The sequence below is a fragment of the Thermobia domestica genome, chromosome 6, assembly GCF_964235325.1.
Source record: "Thermobia domestica chromosome 6, izTheDome1.hap1.1, whole genome shotgun sequence".
NCBI lineage: Eukaryota > Metazoa > Arthropoda > Insecta > Zygentoma > Lepismatidae > Thermobia > Thermobia domestica.
The window spans coordinates 197,860,735-197,878,031 of record NC_137459.1 but is presented as its reverse complement, the minus strand read 5'-3'; the positions used below and the strand labels follow the sequence as shown (position 1 = coordinate 197,878,031).

Genomic DNA, 17,297 nt, shown 5'->3' with positions numbered 1-17,297 from the left:
GCCTGTGCTCTTTAGCCTAAAATATAATTACAGCTAGTAAGTACACCAGAAATTTTTACTTGCGGGGGGGGGTGTTCAAGATAAAACGGGAGGTGCTCTCAGAATAGTAATATACATTTTTAAACAACTTGAAAGAAAACATCATATTTTGATACGCAACTATTAGCAAGAGTAACTGGTTCCATGTTCCCCCTCCCTCGCAGCTTTCATTTATGGAGTTCAATCTGCTAATATATATATATATATATATATATATATATATATATATATATATATATATATATATACTCACACTTTGTAATAGATTAATTTCTGCACATTGGATCGTTAAAATAAAATTTCATATTAACACGAATAGGAAACTAAGTTCAAAGATTTCATATTAATGCAAAGAGAAAACTAAGATTTTTTCATTTTTTTTAAATTTCAAGCCAATGGCTGCAACTTTAAAAATTGAAGCGATGATTTGATATTTCTTATATGTTACAGTAACTAGGCAAAATTGGGCACTAAGGATAACATAATTTTTTTAAAAAAAAGTTTTATTGATAGACCTTATTGTACAGCCTGAATAGGATGTCCCAACTAAATATAATTATTATAAATTGTGCTTTATATTATTTTGAGGAGGATGGCGCTAGTTCGAATTAAAGAAATGGTTCGAATTAAAATACTAAATAATACTGTAATTCAGAATACTTTGGAGGAAAGTGCTCCCAGAGAGCGAAATAATGACAAGCAAGTAGGGGAAGAAAGAGCAAATACTACTACTACTACTACTACTACTACTACTACTACAGGTAGGTTCAATATAGGAAGTTCACACATTTATTCATTTATTAAACAAAGTAATACAGTGAAACCTCTCGAAACGGACATCAGTGGAACACGATTATTTGTCCGTAAATGAGAGATGTACCTAAAAGGAAGAGTTCTCTCTCATAACACCACATCATACATATTTATGGTATGGAAGAATAAGAAAGTTTCTCCTCTTATGTAGGTGTCCACTATTGAGAAATGCCCGTTAAGAGAGGTTCGCTGTATTGTGAATTAACCACCACTATTTTACTCAGTAATTACATATGAATTGATTACATACAAATTATTGTAATTATTTTGAAAAATTGTCATTATTTCAATTTATTCACCCCCAGTAAGTTTGTGAGTGATTTTCCCCCCAAAATATTAATTGGGAAAAAATTCCCTCGTCCCATGCTAAAATCACATTCGTTTAGTAATTAATACTGCACATAGTTGCAATTTCATTATTTTAATATTCTAACCCTGTTGTTAACGTTAATTGTTGTAATATTATTTGATCTCTTAATCTCCGCTCCTGTCCCTTCCTGGCTGTGTTATTGGCTCTAAATATCTTAAGAAAATTATTCAATGTTTGTTTTCCAGAAATCCAGTTTTTCAATTTACAAATACTTTGTATCTTTCTGTTTTGTCTTCTTTAACGTAATTTTAAGAATTCGCTCAATGAATTTACGTGAATAAAAATATACTTTACAAATGGAAAGAGTTAGTTGGGTCGAGCGGGAAACGAATGAGAGAGTGTTAGAAATGGTGGGTGAGAAAAGAACTTTTAGATATTATTAGGAAGAGGAAGAGAAACTGGTTGGGACATTGCCTAAGAAGAGATTGTATCATGAGGGACGTCCTAGAGGGTATGGTGGCGGGAAAGAGAGGGAGGGGGCGAAGGAGACTACAATTAATGGATGATATTAAAACAGAAAGATCATACGCGAAGACGAAAAGGTTAGCGGAGGACCGTGGAGCATGGAAGCTTCTCAGCTGCGGCAAGTGACCTGCCAATAAAGGCAGAATACCTATGATGATGATGATTACAAAAAATTAAGTTAGCAACAAGTGCGTTCGTGCATAACACTAGACTCAGTCTTAAGTGTGTAATTCGTACCTCGATCGATCTTTTCATTTTTAAAAACGTTTTGACTACACCCTTCTAACTTCCGTCCGTTGATACACCACTTGCAGAGTAGTACTTACCAACTGAATCTGGTATAGGCTTATTACTATATTGTCACATTTTTCCTTATTGAGGAGGAAGTAGATGAATGACCGCTCAAGACGTTGCCAATTTCAGTCATCTGCATCTGCCCATCAATCTCTTTTCTCGGAAACGACCACGGAACCCAGGATAGTTGGTATGAGCGGGTCTGTTTTGTCAACTGTTTTCATCGAAACACCGCCCGAAACAATGAGATCTTGTGGTTCTCAAAGCCGTAAATGAAAACGAGGTCGCTTCGTATTTTGAAGTGAAATAAATAAATAAGAATATTGCCTTCTTTTCTAAACGCTAAACCTTTAATTTGATGTAATAAATAACCTATATGATACTGATTGATACAATTGTATTTTGGAGAGTATTTCTTTTCCATCCAGGTATATATATATATATATATATATATATATATATATATATATATATATATATATATATATATATATATATATATATATATATAAAGAAATTTGGGGGGTGTTGGGTGTTTAGATTACTCTCTAATCACAGCATGTTAAGTTTAGCATGCCACCCCCAAATCAATATGTATTGTTCATTGAAGTTATATGTATTGTCCATTTCCAGTACATAGACTATAGAAAAGAGTGGAACTACAGTTTAACAAAAATAAAATTTCTAGTTTGTCCCACGTTCATGCCTTAAGGGCTAGAAACAAATGATTAAATGAGAACATAAGATAAACCCGAGAAAACACGTGGTCACGATGTTTCCATTCTCACATGGCCTGGAATCGAACCAGGGATCTCTGGCACCAAGGGTAAGGGTTCTGATACTGAGTCTTATTCCCGGTACGGTTTAAGGCGGACTCCGATGCCATCTTAATGCATTCAGTGTTCGCCTGCTGGCATTTTGTGTATGTGTGTGTGTGTGTGTGTGTGTGTGTGTGTGTGTGTGTGTGTGAAGGTGTAGCAGAGAAAGATAGCGAATAGGAAGGCCATGAAGGAACGTCTATGAAGTTTCTAAATTAAGGAAAAAATGCCTCGTCTGAAATTGTATTGGATCAAATCTTACCATACTTCACTGCATGTGCTCACTCAGAATATTCCTTTAAATTTTAGATTACTTTCGTTTAAATTTTGTTTGTGAACCAACAATATTGATTATATTTTGATTAAATGCAACACGGGTTTTCCCGTTGGAGATACTGTAGACATTTTGCCACTTCTCAATGTCCTTTCAACAACAGTTCTAGAAATGGAAATTATATTTGTTTCGAGGGGACCGCGGAGTCGGTAGTATAGCGCTCATCCCTGGTTCGATCTCAACTCTCTTCAAATTGTGCTTTGTGGGGGCCAAACTCCTTGTGCGTTTTTTGGGAATTCTTCCGTTTCGTCCCAGTTTCTTCATTCAATCATTTTATTCATTATCATTAAGTCTCTTAGTTTCGAAACATTAGCATAGAACGTTAAACTTAAGGAGTTTCTAGATTTAATCATAAGGTTGAGTGCCATTCTGCTGTGAAACATTACTGCGTATGCGATTTGAAGGAAATAAGATCAAAAGTTACAGCGTATTTTTGGTGTTTTTGTACATTGTGACAATATAGTGTGTGCGCGCTAATAAAATGGATTAATAGTTTGTCCTGGTTAGTACATATAATTATATCCTTTCAGTTGTACCTTTCATTATAATTCACTTTTCATCAGCTGTTGGCAGTATGTATACAAGGTTCAGTAATCGGACTAAAACTGCAGAAATAGTCATTGGTGCTGAGGTGCGGTAGCTTATTTGAAAAGTACAGAAAATCCAATTTTGTGTAAATTTTTCAGTGCTTTCGAAAAATAAAAGTACCTGTAAGTGAAATTCTTAAAGAACGTTCTTAACCTGATCTTCAGAAACAAAGCAAAATGACAAAATATAAGGGGGTGGGGGAGAACTTTGCTCCTTTAATTTTGCACATGATTGTATAAAATAGGATCTTAAGGAGATGAATCCCAAGAATTATCTTTAGTAGATGGTGTTAGGATATGATACACTGACTGAATTCTGCTTAGGTGAGCAGCTGAATTTCTGTAGCCACGAAGTTATAGAATTTTAAAATTGGTCGTTATCCTTCTCAGCTCTTTTGAATGGGAAGACTCGCATTATGAAATCCAACTAAAAGAAGCCTTTACTTGTAAGATCAAGGGTTAATTGAGGACCTACCTTCACTCGGATGTTAAATTAAGATGTTTTGATCATATAATTGAATAACCTTAACTTCAGATTGAATAGAGGAAAATAATGAGACAAGAATAATTTCCGGGATCTCAAGGTGTCTCACCTTCGTCATTATTCCGTTTGTTCCCATCAGTTATTGCTGCTTCTGTGCTCTTCAGCCTACATTTTTTCCGAGAAATATGAAGCTAGTTTTATGGTTGGATTAGTGTGTTTGTAATCTCAAAACTAATCCATTGTATTCCATAGCAATATATAATATTCTCCCATACTTGAAGACAAAAAAGCCTAGCATCATTATTTTAATGAACATTCACAGTCAAGTAGTGGAACGATCATTGTTTCAGTATATATATATATATATATATATATATATATATATATATATATATATATATATATAATATATATATAATTACACTTACGTTAGAAAAAGCTTTGAAAGAAACTTAGAGCATCACTGTTTTAGAACAAGGAAGAATCGTTTACAAGTCTTTACGAAACCATTATAAGCTACTGTTTATCGTGGAAGTTAATTCCACTGAGAGATGGAAAGAGAAATGCAGAACAGATGTGTGCGTATAATTACCAGCTGGAAGGTTAGCTGACAAAATATTGAAGCCATAATCGTTCTCCTGCTGTTCCTTTAAAACATGGGAAATACGAATGTGAACGAAAGAATAGTTAAAGGCTGTCTCGTCTTGAAAATATGTGGGGAAAGTGAGTCTCTTCTTAAATTATTTTTACTATTCGAAGACCTGTCTTGTCTCAAATCTCGTCTTGTCCCAAATGTAATCCTAATGAGAAATAATCTCTAAATATTAAAATTTGCGAAATAAATTCTCGAAGCTTTATTATTATCTCAAGTTAACTTCATTAGAAGAGTTTTTACATTTATATGTAGTCTCATTTATATTGTTTACCATTCCAAAGTATCCATTACATTTTGTAACATTTTGCTTGTATTTTCTTCTAGTTAATTTGTTGACTCGTTGGTGGTTGACATTTTGAGATTGTTAACTATAAGTCCTTTCCGAATTGTTGCCACAGTTGTACAAGTTTTCACATATGCCAAATATCTGTAGTATTCTTACATTGAATGTGTTCTTTAATTTAGTTAGCCACTAGTAGATTTATTTAGAATTAGCTCTATATTCATATAATTATGGTGTGCTTTTTTTTTCCTTGGCAAAAGAAATTAAAGATAGGTTTGTTTGATACACGAACAAAAATAAATGTTTGAATAACATCTTAAATTTATGCCCTATAGGTACACTTGAAAAGTACTACCTACATATAAATTCAAAAATGTCTTCCAATCTAATCAGTTACTTCTTGCACTTACCGATTTTTGATTAGTTATTGTGAATAAGTTAACTAAATTAAGTTACCTGTTATGTTCAGAACAACGAAGTCAATCCATTTTCTTTGTTATGTTTAAAGTAGTAGTAGCATTTTTTTTTTTTTTTTTTTGTTAGCAATATTTGTGTTTCCATCTTCGAAGCCAAACATTGAATATGTATGCAGTTACGACAATACAAAGGCTTTTTCCCCCACTGATTTATATTTAATGTTAACTAATTGTTATATTACATTGTTAGTATATTTCGGTTAATTTGTCGAATTATTATCATTTGAACATTTCAAATTTTGGTTAAACTAAAATATGATTTCTGTTAGTCCGTTCCATTCTTAGTACAAATGATATCGTACTTACGTAACTACATTTTATCTTTAAAATCATAGTCTCTCTCAATTTTGTGAAGTCTATAACGTTCATTTTGACAAAGCTGCCCATGATAGTTAACTATTTGGTATAACTATAGTTGTCAATCGTAGTATCTTCAAATCCTTGCAAAGTGGCATAGGAAAATATGTAATACTCTTAAGTTTTACTCTCATAATGATTTGTAAGGTACATTATATTTTTCTGTTTACATATACAGGGTGGACCATTTATCTTGATATGCCTTTGTAAGTTTTAAACTAAAGGACAAAAAGACTAAAATTTTCTACCATGCAAATATCGGCAGAGGGGCATTGTCTTGACGTACTGTGATACAAGTTTAACAGTGTTGCCAATCCAACATAAAGTTGGATAACGGCAGCTATTTGTAGCCCATATCCAGTATATAAGCGAATTTTTTAAATTTCTTTTTTTCTGGAATAGATAGGCAGAGCGATCATCTCAGTAGAATTCGTTAGTGAATCCGTTAACATCTTAACGGGTAACTGTGTCCATCCATATCCCATTCACTGAAGTTATTTTGCGTGATCCTGTCTCTTGTCTTTCCCAGAGTTTATTTATTTATTTTATTTATTTATTGCAATGCATATCCTATCAATCATGGGAACAAGAACTATAAAGGCAGCTTAGCGGCCAAAATGTGGAAAAGTGTTAACACAGTAATATTATATATATATGCCTGTCATATCAAACTCAAATCAAGGAAATGGGGTGCACGGTGGCTCAGTGGTAGAGCGCTTACCTCTGGTGCGTGGGGTCCGTGGTTCGATTGCTGACCAAGTAAGTGTGTGGTGGACAACATCGTGCCCGTGGGTTTTCTCGGGGTACTCACGTTTCCTCCCACTGTCTCATTCCACCAACTGTTCCATCATTCACTTGTTTAATCATCGTCTCCCCTAGCCAAATAGGTATAAATCGTGGGACGTTAAATTCAAAAACTTCATTCAATTTCAAATCAAATCAACAAAATTTCAAACCATTCAGGGAAAACTTCGAACAAGAGGTAACTTGGTCCAGTCGTAAGGAGAGAGGAGGGTAGTTACTCGTATGTCCTCTTTTGACAACAACCCTGCTTCACATATAGAGTTTGAGCAGGGCTTTTATAGCAAGGTATACTTTTATAACAATGATAAAAATCAGGAAATCTCTTACCGACTGAGTAGAGTAGGCTTCGAGAATCAAACCAGAGGCTTTTCGGCTGCAGAGCAAATTAGCTTATGCCAATTCACCCAGTGTATTTGAACCTTACACTATTATAACTACATTGCAACTTCTCTTCTTTACTTATCTCTTAAGTGTAGCGTAGAATATTGAGGCAAACACCATTTGATACATTTTTTTTATTATTCTGGAAAAAATTTTACTACTGATTATCCATTTACATTCGAGAAATTATAGTGTTGGGGAAGGCAAGAATGTCACAACTTTACTTATTACTTAATACATTTAAGAAACAAGGAAGAGTATTTACTGTTGCTGTAATAACTTTGTATTTTATGCTGCATTGTTTTCGAAGCTTCTTAACTAAGAAGTTGCAGTTTCTATGCTAGTGTTCTACTTATCACTTAACTCTTTCTTTCCAAAGTTATAATAATTATATTGTCTGTAGTTCATAGTATTTCCAGTAGCGAATAAGATATCCTCTACAGTTGTTTTTATTTTATAGCTTTCTCTACTTACTGAGAGCTTATTTATACTGAAGAAAACAAGTTCAGATATTCATTCCTATCACATGGTTAACTGATTGTCATGTCGGAATATAAATAGGTGAGTCCTGTTTCCCCTATAATTTATTTGCCAGTTTTTGGATCGTGATTGTTGTGCCCACTACATTACTACGTAGAACACTTTCTCTTCCCCACTGCTATAACTACCTTTAAAGACCTGCCTAACCTTCCCTTAGTTGGAACTCTCATTAGCGATCTGCGAATAGCCTCTATAACGTGACATTAAACTTGCACTATACTGCGAGAAAGACTGAAACAGACATCGATAACAAGGTAGCAAATTTGTTCGTCCATTTCTTTTGTATTCTCATTTGAGAATTCTTCTAACTCGTTGATTTTCTTTAATACGAATTTACTCGTGATGGTTTTGTGCAATAGTAACGTGTGTCGTACTTTTTACAAAATATTCACATAATAGAGAATCATATTTTAAAAGTAAAATTGTAAAGGCTTCGAATTATAAGACAAAAGCATCTCAAACGCATGACTTATTTCGGTTTTACACAGAATTATTTACTTTATCTTGTTCTTTTCGCTATTTGGTTTCAATGCCTTCTATGAACGGCCACACCTGGATGTCAAATTAATACTTATCCGGATAACGCAGAACAAAACAAACAATAATTGACTGATATTCTAATAACTGAATATATATCTCAAAATCACGCAAAGTACTTCCCTTATGGGTAAAAGGATATCCAAGATTGTTTCCTTTAGGCCTGCACGGGGGCTCAGTGATAGAGCACTCATCTTTGGCGATTTTGCTCGCCACGTGCTGTTTTGCGTTGTCTTGAAAGAAAACGGCATCGTCAACACCGCGAATCTTGCTTTTTCCTAATGGCTGCTCGCAGATAGAAGGGTGCGACAACAGCGTTCAGCGTTGATGGTCAAGCCTCCTGGCAATGTTCTTCAGATGAACGTCAGTCTGTTTTACTGTTTCAAGATGAGAAATGTTGCCCAGTGTCAGCGAGGTAAGAGGTTGGCCTGATCGCTCGTTGTCCTAGATATGTTCTCGCCCATTTTCAAACTCCTTGCACCACCACTGCATTCTTTGCACCACTACTTTGTGGTGGACACACCGTGTGGGTGGGTTTTCTCGGGGTTTTCCCGTTTTCTCCCACTTTCTTCATTCCACCATTTCATTCCTTACTCATCATCACAGTCTCCTTTAGCCTAACCGGCATAACCGTGAGACGTAAAACTCAAAGATTTCAGTTTTTTCTTTGCACCACTAAGCACCTGTCCTCATACACAGGCTCAATTTTACTGTGGATATCTGTGATTGTGTCTTTTTCACCATTGAAAACTAATAACACTTCGCTATCCATATGGTGTGGAGTTTGAGGATTCCGGCCATATTTTCTAATTGGTAACAGCGCCATATGGTGGAAGAAATCGGAAGTTATACTGGAACCGTTCCAAGAAGAACCTATCTCATCGCTTATGTATGTAATATCGTTTTTGTGTTAAAATGTATTACACGCACGAAAAATAAATAGGCGCAAAAACTTTGAGATTCAATGTTCTCTATGTCGATGTCTAAACTTGTCATCAGAATTATAATTAATCTTTCAGAATGGGTAATATATCGGCAATAGAAACTATTTCATGAAGTAATATTTGTTACTAAATAATTACGCAAACAAATTTCAGTTTGACTATTTTTTTTTTAATCTCAATTTGGTAACAGGATTGACGAGCATTCTTAATGTGATCGATATTAATCTTCAATTGAATGGCAAATTTGAATGAGACCATGAAGTAATCCATTCAAATTTATAAATTCATAAAAATCAATTAGATAATTGAAAAATAAATATGAAAATAAACATTCTCTATGACTATCGTAGTGTGCGTTGCGTACCTTCGGAACCAGAGGTCCGTGTTCGATTCCTGATGGGAGCTCACGTGGATTGGATCCCACGATAAGCTTTCAGTTCACGTTGCACGACCCCGGTGCTAAAATGGACGCTAAACTCGAATACAGCAAACTAGAATATGAATAGGATAGGATTCAATGAAAAGGCGTATTGACGTTTTAATAATACAGTAAATAAGTTCTAATAAACAAACATGTGTGTATTCCTCATATTGGAAGTTTTATTAAGAAAAAATAAGATTCAAAAAGTATGCGTCACTTCGTTTATTTCGTTACGTATATTGTCTTAAAATGAGGACGAAAAGCCGCGTAGCGTTACAAAGTAGTAAAGAAGTCAGTGTTCTGGAAAATACATTGGCGTGTGAATGTGAAACTTGCATGCAGCTAATTAGCATAGTTTCCGGGTGTGGATGAGATCCTCTTTCCTTTCAGCGGTCTTTTATTTGAAAGTCTAGAATCAGGTATGACAGTTTGTTGAACGTGTTACAGCTATATTTTATTGCAGTTCATAGAGACAAAAGCATATGATTTTCAGCTTCCTGTTACTTAACAATTCAAGTGTGTCTTTTCTTTTTATTTATCGTGAGTAAAGACCGAAGTCCAACAACGAAATGAAAGATAAACAATCAAGATTTCGGTCCACTTTGAACATACATACGTCTGTGAGATAACATTCTCGTCTCAGTTGCGTATGTTTACTGAGGTCGTACACTGTAATTGCACATGAATACTGGAGTGAAAGAAGCTTCATCTAAGCTGATGTATATAAGTGTGGTAAGTGAAAGGTGCATTCTTTTAATTAGAATAATTCAGATTGAACGGTCGAGATTCAGAAGTGTGGAAAGGAGCTGTAAACAGCCATTCGTTACTTTCCGCTTGATGTAAAAACAGTGCGAAGTAAACAGCTGTTTAATTCAAACGGCAAATTAAATAAACAACTTGCGATTTAAAATAAATAAATAAATAAAATAACTGTGGTGACTAAAGTTTTATTGGTAAAATAGATACTTACAGTTTCATGTCAATGTTATCGTTATTGATAAACAATAAATGTGCTCTTCGGCATTGATGATGTTGAGCAGTCAATATGGAAAAAATTATGAAGATGCTTGACCTTGTATTCAGTGTTGGACCTTGTGTTCAGTTCAGGGCATATTTGTGAGCCCTTGGTGCGGGTCATTAAAGGCCCCGTATACATACATACATAATGACTTTACACGTGAGTTGCAAAACATAAGTGACAAAATCATGTTTTCTGTATTGAATAAATATGTAGTACAAAACAGATCGCAAAAAATAAATAAATAAATAAATAATTAAAAAAAATGAGACAATCAAACAAAATCGTGAAGTTACTTCAGTTACTTCCACAGTTTTTTACGCAGTTCTTCACTTGATGAGGCAATCAAATCAATTACTTTTTTTTTTTTTTTTTTTGCTATACTCTGGAATAAATCTTTTCTGTAATAAAGGAGACCAATTTCCATTTTCCAGAAGAGAACCTGGAGAGGAGAGTTGGGTAGTATACGCTTGGGATAACGGGTGAAAGCGAATAAGCGCAAGGGGCCGTTAAGGACTAGAGGGGGGGGGGGCTTGCTAAGTGGGAAATTTTACAGCTCACGGGACCGGACTGACACGAGCAAGGGGGCCCAAGAAGACTTCTTTCGGCAAGACGAACTTAGACTTCCGCAGCCATTTTGGTAGGAAGACTCAAGGAAAAATTTGCGATCGTGAAAATTAGACCAAGGCGTATAGGTCCTGCGCCTCGTGATCCCTGGGGGTCCCGTGGGTTCACAGACCCTTAGCGATCGCCAAGTAGCCAACGGGGCCAGTACGGCAATGCTTGTATTTCTTAAAAGATTACGCTAGTGGATGCTTTTATTTAAATCATTTTCAAAATGAATGGCGTGATCTCAAGTTATTAAAGTTAGAAAAGATTTATTCCAGAGTATAGCAAAAAAAAAAAAAAAAAAGTAATTGATTTGATTGCCTCATCAAGTGAAGAACTGCGTAAAAAACTGTGGAAGTAACTGAAGTAACTTCACGATTTTGTTTGATTGTCTCATTTTTTTTAATTATTTATTTATTTATTTTTTGCGATCTGTTTTGTACTACATATTTATTCAATACAGAAAACATGATTTTGTCACTTATGTTTTGCAACTCACGTGTAAAGTCATTATGTATGTATGTATACGGGGCCTTTAATGACCCGCACCAAGGGCTCACAAATATGCCCTGAACTGAACACAAGGTCCAACACTGAATACAAGGTCAAGCATCTTCATAATTTTTTCCATATTGACTGCTCAACATCATCAATGCCGAAGAGCACATTTATTGTTTATCAATAACGATAACATTGACATGAAACTGCACTGACATGCATTTGCAAACTTATGTTTATTAAGGTTTTAGAAGATATTTTTGTCACGTGATCATAACCGCGGAATGCAATATAGATATATTGGTTTCCTTTATATATATATATATATTAATAAGTACCCTGAGATTGAGAACGCCTGTGGAGAGTTCGGAGAAACATTTACCCTGTAATTTGATTTATAAGTTAATCTGAAAGGTGCCAAAGTGGGTTTACGGATTGATTAGTCGATTTTACTTTACAATCTTACACAGCATCAAGGTTATCAGCATCATGAATACCTAGCTTTGCACTACATAGATACACTATGTGATCAAAAGCATCCGGACACCTGGCTGAAAATGACTTACAAGTTCGTGGAGCCCTCTATCGGTACTGCTGGAATTTAATATGGTGTTGGCGCACCCTTAGCCTTGATGACAGCTCCCACTCTCGCAGGCATACTTTCAATCAGGTGCTGGAAGGTTTCTTGTGGAATGGCAGCCCATTTTTCACGGAGTGCTGAACTGAGGAGAGGTATCGATGAAGATCGGTGAGGCCTGGCACGAAGTCGGCGTTCCAAAACATTCCAAAGGTGTTCTATAGGATTCAAGTCAGGACTCTGTGCAGGCCAGTCCATTACAGGGATGTTGTGGTCGTGTAACCACTCCGCCACAGGCCGTACAGTATGAACAGGTGCTCGATTGTGTTGAAAGATGCAATCGCCATCCCCGAATTGCTCTTCAACAGTGGGAAGCAAGAAGGTGCTTAAAACATCAATGTAGGCCTGCGCTGTGAGAGTGCCACGCAAAACAGCAAGGGTGCATGCCCCCTCCAAGGAAAACACGACCACACCATAACACCACCTCCGAATTTTACTGTTGGTACTACACACGCTGACAGATGACGTTCACCGGGCATTCGCCATACCCACACCCTGCCATCGGATCGCCACATTGTGTACCGTGATTCATCATTCCACACAATGTTTTTCCACTGTTCAATCGTCCAGTGTTTATGCTCCTTACACCAAGCGAGGCGTCGTTTGGCATTTACCTGCGTGATGTGTGGCTTATGAGCAGCCGTTCGACCATGAAATCAAAGTTTTCTCACCTCACGCCTAACTGTCATAGTACTCGGAGTGGATCCTGATGCAGTTTGGAATTCCTGTGTGATGGTCTGGATAGATGTCTGCCTATTACACTTTACGAACCTCTTCAACTGGCGGCGGTCTGTCAGTCAACAGACGAGGTCGGCCTGTATGCTTTTGTGCTCTACGTGTCCCATCACGTTTCCACTTCACTATCACATCAGACAGTGGACCTAGGGGAGTGTGGAAATCTCGAGTACAGATTTCTGACAAGTGACACCCAATTACCTGACCCGTTCTAAGTCCGTGAGTTCCCCAGAGCGACCCATTCTGCTTTCTCACGATGTCTAATGACCACTGAGGTCGCTGATAATGAGTACCTGGCAGTAGGAGGCAGCACGTTGCACCTAATATTAAAACGTATGTTTTTGGGGGTGTCCGGATACTTTTGATCACATAGTGTAGCTGTGGTCGGCGGCCAGTTTGCTCATGTTCAATTGATGATGCATGGTCAGAGCATAGAATATTAACGTCACGAATCGTAGCATCCTAGAGTTGGAGCTCACTAAATTTGTTTCACGATATTCGATAAACACGAAAAATGCTGCTTTGCTCCAAGTCTAGCATTGGACCATGGATACCAAAGGCAGGTGCGCTATGCACGTGGCTACAAAACTGCGAAGTTTAAAACGAATCTGCAAAGCAATATTTATCATATCTCCATGTGCATTATTGATATTACTGTACTTCCGGTGTTCCAGTAGTAAATTTGTACTCATCTTTGGAGTGCATAACAGTAGACTTCCATCGTGTGTATTCGGTTTTTCAGTATTACGTATCCTCTAATTCCACTTATAATTTCTATTACTTATAATTAGTTTCTAATTTTCATCGATTTACATGATATAACCTTAATGCATAAAATTAAAGATTGTTCAGACACAAAATTAAGCTAAGAATAGTATGGTGAAATGATTTCACTTTGCCCAGTGTCCATAATCAGACAGCAACGATTTTGAGAAAACCACGTAATATAACTTGGCTTATTCCTAAAAGAAATGACACAAATTATCATTAATGTTCTGCTATCTTGGCAAGTCACGTGCCACGTAAGCTCAAGCTTCCATTGGGCTAAACCCAGTTAAAATTCTCAGCCTTGACATAAGGACAGTAAATTCAATATCACCCATTAGTTGTAACATGTTCCTTCCCTTTGCATACCTTCCACCATATGTTGGTTTGCTTTGTTGATTTAAGAGTGTATGGCTTTTTCTAGCACTGATGCCATGAGAATTAGTTACAGCTTAACGCTGAACTGAACCACATCAGCTTCTACTGGAAAACAGTTTGGTATTCCCGCTTCAAATGCGAATTGCTGAAGATACAGCCACGGGAACTGCCCACGTATTTGATCACGTCTTTCAGAATACAGTTCTTAAACAGTGTCTTAACTAGTTCAGCTTCATTACTCTTGAGTTTCATAGTTTCATTTAGTTAAATTTCCCCCATTTCTAACAGTTTTGCGTATTTCTCCATAGCATCTGTTTCTGTGCTATAAACAGTAATACATAAGAAACACTTACATCTTGTCCTTACATTAATTATTTGAAGACCCACATAACATAATGTTCTTGCAAAAGACCAGTTTCGTTACTTCAGTCATTGTTTACTTTTTCGTATAGTACATTCCCATTTGTTAGGAACTTGCTCAAACTGTAGATGTTGATTTTAGTAAGAATCTGCTCTATCAATTGCTGGTATGATTAAACAAATCTGTTGTAGCTCTATCTTCACTAAAAGTTCTACATTTATCTGATTCTACATTTATCCCTTCATACTTCTAGTTTATATAGATCGATTCGTTCCAACTAGGATTGTTTTATGTCATTTTAACATTTACTTTTATCCATACGATTTACAGCTTTTTCACACATTTCCCTAACACGTTAATTTTCGGATGGGATTGCTCAACATAAAAGGTTAAATTTTCAAACCATGAAGTTCGCTGGAGCAAAACCAGATAAATATTGCTATGTTCAAGTACTGTGAACTTAATCTTGGCCAAAACCGTACGCACGTTGCCCTTCCACCAATTTTCCTGTGCTTCTGTTTTTGGCCAAAAGGAAGTTCCGTCCTTAAATATCCACATATTCGTCTGATTTGGCCCCAGCGGACTTTACATTTTTCCGTAAGTCCAAACTGCCTTTAAGGGAGAATGTTGTTAGGATGTGCCATCATTCAAGTCAATTATGACGGTGCTGAAAAGTACTCCATTTTACTACTTTCTTGGGCATTTCCGGCACTCTACGACCAATCCCGCGAGTGTATGTCGCGAAAAAGGATGTGTGTAGAAATATTAACATGGTCACTAGGTATGCATTAATTGCAAATTTAAAGCGAAGCGACCGACCTTTATTGATTCATAGAATTTTTACTGTGTCAATTGTTTTCGTGAATGAACACGACATGCATACAGTTGAATTTGACATATCAACGAAAAGCAGAATGACCTGGAACATTTGTGCACGCAGAACAAAACGAAAAGGGTTTGGCCATATTTCTAATGCTGAAAACTCCTTTTCATCGTTTACAATGCGAAGTGGCGCACTAAATGCTTTTCCAATGTTAAGTCTATGGGCATCCCGTTTTTCGGTGATTATTCCTCAATGGTATATCCGATCGGGACGTGCTATCCCTTACGACACTTAGCGGGCGCTCTCGAATCACCATGTCAAATTCGGCTAAGAACGGTTCAAGCATCTCGGAGTAGTATCCGAATAAACAAACGCCTAAGTTGAGTAAAGATAGGCATCGCTCCAATAAGTATTTCTGCCATCGTTAAATATTTAATTTTGATCAATCCTGGAACTTATTGAACACATTATATATACATATCGCTAAAAGCTAAGGGAAGAGCTTACTTGATGCACTAGTTCTTGTATACAGGTTCCGTTGCTATATACAGTCAAGCTATATAATTATTTTTTCCGTTGGCTTGCAGCGACAGCATTTAAATTTTTACTATGTAACTTCCCTCAAGATCCACCAGTTTCATATAACTCAAATAGACTTAATTAAAAAGTGAATTAACAACCCTTGAAAAAATATTATTTTCCTTTACAAGTTTATGTTTAAAAGGATTTCCTGCCTTTACATAATAATAATAATAATAATAATAATAATAAAACTTACCCTAAATTTTATGATCAGTTTAAGCCAATTGTAAACATACCTCGAGCAACGCAGTTCAGAATACATCGGACGTTTCTTGGAACCAATTAACTGCGTTATGCAAAGTATTCTTATACATAGTTCTCGAAGTTTCTTGGTCATCCCCCTTGTTGTCATATCTTCTGTATCTAAGGTAGCAAGTGTGTGCTCGATGACGTTAACATAATTTTGTCCTTCTTTTAACTGTGATGAATGACTTACACACATGAGTTTTAGTCACTTTTTCTGTACTTTTCCCATCACTTTTAATCGGCTCTATGAATTGTTACAAGGTATAAGAACTTCAGTGTCTAATTTACTTTAGTCATCGTTTGATTCATTTACGACGGTCCATGATTAGATTTTGGGAAATCATACAAAGAACAGTTGTGTTCATTAAAAACAGATAAGCAAAAAAGTAAACTAAAACATATTATGGCTATAGTGGCTCAGTGGTAGAGCGTTCACCTGTGGCGCATGGGGTCCCTGGTTCAATCTCACCTCGCGCCATGTGAGCTTTGGGTGGACAAACACCGTGTACGTGGGTTTTCTTGGGGTTTTCCCGTTCCCTGCTACTTTCTTCATTCCACCATTTCATGTGCTTATTATCAGTCTCCCTTGGCCTCGGTGCATAATCGTGGAACGTTGAACTAGATATCTCATTTCATTTCAAAACATATTAGAGGCAATCTATTCTAAGTGATCAAGTATGTGCCGCTCGACCATTTCCAAAAAAATCTAATTTTTTCATGAATGTTTATCCTATATCACGGTACTTCAAAACCACAATTGAATCGGTGAGACGAAAAAGGAGAATATTCCAAAAAATAACGAAAACAAACTGAAATAGCCATTTTGTTCTCTGTGAGTAAATACATGGAATGAACGTAAAAAAGAGAGTGTTACTTCATAATCCAGTGTTAGACATTGATTTGAAATTTCCGCTGAGTGGAAGAAAGAGAACATTCCTGGAAAAGTCTCCTTTTTCCACGCAACACCAGTAATTCCCTGATCGGCCACTAGATGATGCGCCAGTCACAGGTAGGCTTTCACATCAGTCGTGGAAGGTTGTGTA

General features: G+C 36.3%; 1 protein-coding gene and 1 long non-coding RNA gene across 4 annotated transcripts in view; one reads left to right on the top strand and one right to left on the bottom strand.

Moving 5' to 3' along the window:
- LOC145688392 (uncharacterized) overlaps window positions 1-17,297 on the top strand; it is a 242,273-nt gene that overhangs the window by 69,693 nt on the left and 155,283 nt on the right. Inside the window, exon 1 of one of the 3 annotated variants that reach the window (XM_081762565.1) lies at window positions 10,230-10,334. The exons of the other annotated variants lie outside the window; for them this stretch is intronic. The gene's annotated coding sequence lies outside the window, so the exon portion shown is untranslated. Of the gene's footprint in view, window positions 1-10,229; window positions 10,335-17,297 lie in introns of those variants that run through there. 3 annotated transcript variants of the gene reach the window in all.
- LOC145688393 (uncharacterized) overlaps window positions 1-17,297 on the bottom strand; it is a 45,683-nt gene that overhangs the window by 20,403 nt on the left and 7,983 nt on the right. The gene's annotated exons all lie outside the window — the stretch shown is intronic.